General features: G+C 50.6%; 1 long non-coding RNA gene across 1 annotated transcript; it reads right to left on the bottom strand.

The window, feature by feature from the left end:
• Positions 1-1,191: 1,191 nt before the first annotated feature.
• LOC118239358 lies at positions 1,192-5,168 on the bottom strand. Its single transcript, XR_004771277.1, has 2 exons — positions 4,007-5,168; positions 1,192-2,616 (listed from the first exon to the last, which is right to left on the bottom strand). It is a non-coding gene; the product is annotated as an uncharacterized LOC118239358 (long non-coding RNA).
• Between the last annotated feature and the right edge of the window lie 1,126 nt (positions 5,169-6,294).

The raw sequence follows: 6,294 nt of genomic DNA, 5'->3' as shown, positions 1-6,294 counted from the left end.
AGAAAGCGGACGGACTGGTCCTGAACATTGCATCTCTTTCATTCCAGGTCCCATAAATGCAGCCACAGAAATTACAGTATGGAATGGAAGGTGGCGACCTGAAGAGAGTCTTACCACTCACAAGCAGCAGAGTGGGAAATGAGCAGATGCCATGGGGAAGGCTGCCTGTTCTCTCAGATGAAAGGAGTGACGCATACCACCAGAGCTCCTGTCTGCTCTCCGTCTTCACATTTCTGAACTCCTGGAGGCTGATTTAAGAATCTTTATTTATGTATTTATTTATTTTCATGTCACAAAGAGATATTTCAAATGCAGCCGTTCTTTTGGCTCCTTGTCTAGCTGTATGAGGTCCTGAGTTTAAATCGTAATAGACACTGAGGGAGGGAGGGAGGGAGGGAGGGAGGCAGAGAATGGCTGAGGTGTTTCAGCAGTTTAAGGCATTTGCTACCAAGTCTGATGACCTGAGTTCAATCTCAGGGACCCACAGGCTAGAATGAGAGACCCAACCTCTACAAGGTGTCCTCTAACCACCATGTATGTTCTATGGCCTGTACACATAAATAAATATAATCAAAACTTTTCTCCTTCTCTTTAAATTTTTTGTTTTATTTTGTTTACAAGACAGGGTTCTTCTATGGAGCTCTGAGTGTTCTGAAACTCACTCTGTAGACCACCAGACTGGCCTTAAACTCGAGATCTACTTGCCTGTGTCTCATAAGTGCTAGGACTAAAGATGTACAACACCACACTTTATAAACCTTCATTTTGGCCGGGCGGTGGTGGTGCACACCTTTAATCCCAGAGCTTGGGAGGCAGAGTCAGGCCGATCCCTGTGAGTTCATGGCCACTCTGGTCTACAGAATGAGTTCCAGGCCAGCACGCCTGTACACATGCACACACAAGCAAAATTAAGTACATGTTTAAAAATGAAAGATAGTATAAACAGCACATTTAAAAATAGTTCAAGATATTGACATCTGAGATAAAGTTATTTTTACATTATCAGCCTCAGGAAGGCATCAGTTCCTATGTCTACACTGTCTGTCTGTACCTGAACTAATTTCTAGAATTTATTAATTCTCCTGAAAGCTACAGCTAGCTGAGAGTTTACTTTTCCCAGATTTTTCTATATTTTGCATAATTTAAATATAAATACATATATAGCATCACTATTATAAGAAAAAATTTCCCTTTTTACATTTTATTTATTTATTTATTTATTTATTTATTTATTTTTGAGACAGGATCTCATGTATACAAGTCCATGTAGCCTTGCACTCCAGATCTTCCTGTCTCCACAGGGACTTTAGGCAAGGGACACCATACCTGGGTTTACGTGCTGCGTGGGATCAAACCCCAGTACTTGGGCTCCACTGCCCTGAAAGTGACTTTAAACAAAATTAAAAGCAGATACATTATAATGTTTGTTCTGGATAGTAGTACTATTAAAAATACTTTCTCCTGGGAAATCTTACTGGAAATTTTTTTTTGGACATTCCATAGAAAGAGCTTTTTAAAAGGAAATTAAAAAAAAAAAAAAAAACCAGGAGTCTATGATTAGCACAGCAGAATTCAGTCCAGAGAAGGGCAAATGGTTTCAAGGTCAAACAAAGGTGAAGGAGCCTGGATGAAAAAGGTCCTCCCTCTGTCAGGGGCTAACATGACTAACCCAACAACCAGGCAACATGTGCAAGGATCTGGTACTGAGACCGGTCTTGAAAACTGGGCCTTGAAAAGTGAGTCTCTCTCTGGTTACAGCTTCCCAAGGTCGCAGCAGGTGGCCTGGGATGTGCTGCAAGCATTGGAAGCGCCTACTGCATCCGACGTAGACACTGAACTTGAGGGACACCTTCGCTCTCTAGCGTAAGAGGTCGTGGGCAACCTTAACCGAGCACCTGCTCAGCCACGCGCAGAGTGGACACGAAGCCGACGCAGCGCGATTATCTGTGCGCATGGCACTGGCGCGAGAGACAGGTACATTGTCTTTAAAAGGAGAAATCTTCGTGTGGCTAAGAAGCAAGGAAGAAAGAAGAGACCGAAGGAAGGAGACAAGAGGGAGGAGACAAGACTCCCCGAGAAGTTGGGATAATGTGAGGTGTAGCATTCCGGGTGTAGAGTGGGCCCTAGTTCCTTCCCGCAGTTAGGGTGTCGTCTAGCCATGCTTTGCGCACCGCGTTTCGCCGGAGTCCACTTTCCTTCTGGGGTCTGAGTCTGTCTCATCTCTCTTTCCCCTTCCTGGTGGAGAAGGGTACCAAGCTGGGCCTGATGGTGGTCGCTGCTCAGTCCTGGATTTGATGCAGAGAAAACTAGGTGCGCCCCGGCCACCCACAGCAGCCTTCTTTCTTGGGAGAGGCTTTTGGACACTGAGAGGTTAGTTCAGCAGCCTGCGTGGACCAGGAGCGAAGGATGCTGCACAGACAGGTGGTCCCTCTCCCAGGTTCGCTTAGCGCGCGCGTGCGTCCTGCGCCCCTCCTTCTCCCCAGAACTGCGTTTGGTGGTGCACGGGGATGTTCTCAGACTAGGGGACGGAACGGGTTCAGGGGGTCGCCTGTTGGGGCCGATGACGTCATCTCCGAGCATCTTGGTCCTTTTCATTCACTGGGGTCTCTCCTCTGTCTGAAAAGTAGGAAGGCTAACTTCACGGTGAAGGGTGGGGTGGTGGGGTGTCTGCTTTAGAGAGGGACACTGGGGGAGGAGGAACGCAGGCAGCTGACAGCGCCTGGGCTGCCCGCGTGAGACCCGGGTCTAAGTGTCGCCAGATCCCCCAGCCCAGGGCGAGCGGAGCGCGTCCTCTCTAGCAGGGCACCGGGCAGCCTCGGCGGCACGCCGCCTCTGTGCGCTCCTCCTCTCGGGCTCGGTGCCTTCTTCGCCCGGGATAGCAAGCGGAGGGCCGATCAGGACCCTCGCATGCCGGGGACCTCCAGGCACCAGGGGACCCGGGACGCACGCAGGCAGGCTCGCACGCGGCTCGCCCGGTGGTGGCGGCGGCGGCGGCGCGCGCTGCTCCCCCTCCCCCGCCGCCGGTCGGGAGCGAGCCGCCGTGACGTCACGGGCCACCCGCCAGCCCCGCGCTCCGCCGGGCAGAGCGCGTGCAGCGCCGCCGCCGCCGCCGCCGCCGCCGAGCACATGGACCCGCTGGCCGAGCGGGCTCCGCAAGGCCGGGCATGAAGAGGAGCTGCGGACCAGGATGCCACCCGGCGCCCCCAAAGCCCCCCGAGTGGACATCCACGCGGAAAGGATGTTGGCAGCCCGGGTGACCTGGGAGTCATGGCTGAATCCACCCTCCCGTAAGTTCCAAGTTTATCCCCAGGAAACTCTGGAGCCCAGGGATGTAGAGTCTGGATAGAGGAAAAGGGGTTTGGGGGTTCGCTTTCCCCTCACCAGCAGACTCGAGACTGCCAGAGTGTTTGGGCTGGGGTGAGGGGTGTGGGTGGGGGAGGTTACACAGACTGGCTCTTGCATAGACAGAGAGAGAGAGTTCTGGATTTGTGCACTTGATCAAAATCCCATTTCCTCGTGTCTGAAAAAGAGACGCCCCCCTGCAATCAGCGCAGATTTGGGGCCGCTGATGTGGTTTGAAGGCCTCATTTGCGAAACTGGAAGTCTGTGTGGAGTGATGCTCCCTCCATCCTTGGCCAGCCCTCCTCTGAGACACCCCCTCGGGGCAGAAAGAAGGTGATCTCCTAAAACTCCCACAACTGTGTCCTGAAACTTTCTCCGCTTTTGTATTACATTCTTGTGTTTGTTGAAGGCCCCCCCGACACCCTCCTCACGCTAATTCTCTTTGGATGGGCTGTTGATTGAACTAGATTGGCCCTTCCTTGGCTAATATTTTCTGCTGTACCACGAGAGCGGCTCAGACTTCCAGGAAGCGCAGCCATGAAGCTACATGTGCCCTTGAGTAGACACATCATGGATTTTCCTACTGGCTTCCAAGCCTGTGTGAGTGTGTTCCTGTGAGCTCTTCAGGATGTTCTAGAAGATTAAGAGGAGAGAAATCACTTACGATGGTGTAGGGAGAAGGTTTCTATGTTTTCTTTCCCCTCTTGTCTGTTTTGAGGGGCTGTAGTCAATTGGCAAAGAGAAAGCCATGGCGAAGTGTGTGTTGTGTCTGTCTGTCTGTGTGTGTGTGTGGGGGGGTGCTAAGGATTCAGTCTTCTGTCTGTTGAACTTAACTGCTTGTGGGAGGACGTTGCAGGCCTGTTTTGCATATGGGCAGTGACAAGTTGGGGCTTGTTCACTTGCCACGGTCCTATGGTCATAGCTAGTCCCTCTAAAACTCTAGCTACTGGGAAGGGGTTTGTGTTCAACCCTTGGAACTCCAAGTGGGATTTCCTCTGAGATTTTATCAGGAGCAAAGCTGTCATGAAAGCAGAAGGACAAATGGAATCCACCACTGGGAAAAACCTCATGGCCTGCTCTCCGGTACTGTCGTGTGTTGGGTACAAACCTCGGAGGTGAGGATGTGCTTTATGGTTTTGGGGCTCAAAAAATGTATACATTATGGTTCATGATAGATTCGGTTAGGCATCAAGACTGGTTAGAGCATTGTGGGCTATCATGCTGGGAACCACCCGCCTCCCCCAGCTGTCTGGGAGTGACTGGTGCTGGGACTGCCTTGTTGTCTGCCTGGTTAAGGGTGGCTGCATCTTCCTGCTGTACCTGCCTTGAGTGCAGAGTTTTGCATAAGCCAGCTTCTCTTGAAAAGTAGAAGAAATCGATTTCTTCCTTCCTTTTTAATTTTCTTCTCTTTTTCACAACCATCACCGGCTCATCCGGCCCTGCTGTGGCCAGCAGCTTTCAGAGCTGGAAGGGTCCTGTCTCTGATGTTTCTCGTGGTTTGAGTGACTGGTTATCGGAAAGACTGCAGGGTTCTTAGCATCTCCATGGTTTCTGAGGCCTGTGTTGTGCCAGGTCTGCACCCCTTTGTCTGCCCAAGCTCTGTGCTCTCGTTGGGTACCTCAGCTGCTGACTCTTTTGGAACACAGTTACCGTCCCTTCCATTTTGTGTTGAGTGACCCTGAATTTGCTCACATCAAGGACAGGCCAGCCTTTTCCCAGGGACGTCGAGGGCTTTGGATATTTGCTGGACTCTATGCTTTGATGTATACATTTGAGAATTTCGTGAGTATGGCATTCACACTCTCTCCTGCCTGCAATTTGGGATATGTCTCCCCCCCCCCCCCCCCGCCAGCTCCCTTTCAAATTTATAACTTCCTTTTAAATTACGTGTGTGTGTGTGTGTGTGTGTGTGCGCGCGCGCGCACACACACACACACACACACACAACACACACACATATATATATATATATATATATATATTATATATATAGTCTGAGGAGTCCCCATTTACTGTTGCTTATGGGTACACGTGTTTAGAGCTGACTTCCGGGGATTGGATGACCTAATAGGGATAGGGACTCGTCCAGGGAGAGAACTGATTCTTCCTCCCTTAGTAGCCATGAGCTCTCCATCTAGGGGTGAGGCTTTGTGAAGTCTGCCCCATTCGAACGGGCAAGTGAACTGGCGGCGTGGCGCACTGAAAGCCAGCTATGGCTACACTTCCATATGTTGTAGATATCACGTGCCCTTTCCAGGCACTGGGTTGTTGCTGTGTCCTTCCTTCTCTAGTTGGGTGCTGATAGAACACTGTCCACCCTGCTGAGACCCCCACCCCATTTGCCTTTGTAATGTTAGTGATGACACTGGGACTTTATCTCCCCTGTGTTCTCATGTCCATGTTGGCATATTTACTCAAAGGGGGAAGAGACCGCCCCGTGAGTGCAAGTGTTTTCCTGGCAAGTCAGATGACCTACTGAAACCCACGGTGGAAGAGGACAACCGACTCCCCAGTGTTGTCTTCTGTGGCACATTCTCTCCACACACAAATAAATTAAAAAAAAAAAAAAAAAAGACTGCCCTTGGAAGCCAGGTGTGGTGGCTCATGCTTATAATCCCAGCATAGGAGAAGCTGAAGCAGGAGGATTACCATGAGTTCAAAACCGTTTTGGCTGGAGGCCTGCTTGAACTCCAGTGTGAGGCTTGCCTGGAAAACTAAACATCTGAAAGTCACAACAAAACAGAAGCAGAGCAGTGTCAGTAAAGCCCTGCTGACAGTCAGTCACCTCTATAACGGTCTAGAAACTGTCAGAAGTTCTACCTCGTAGAAGGCTGCATGGAGAATCCTTTGTTCTGCCATCAGAGTAGAAGCCGGGTGTGACTTTGGCGATCAGGTCAGATGTGGGATTTGGGGCCATGTGGCTGTAGATCATGTGAGGTCCGGTAGGGGCGT

The sequence above is a fragment of the Cricetulus griseus genome, chromosome 10, assembly GCF_003668045.3.
Source record: "Cricetulus griseus strain 17A/GY chromosome 10, alternate assembly CriGri-PICRH-1.0, whole genome shotgun sequence".
NCBI classification, from domain to species: Eukaryota; Metazoa; Chordata; class Mammalia; order Rodentia; family Cricetidae; genus Cricetulus; species Cricetulus griseus.
Note: the sequence above shows the minus strand (reverse complement) of the source record. Positions and strands in the feature narration are given on the sequence as shown.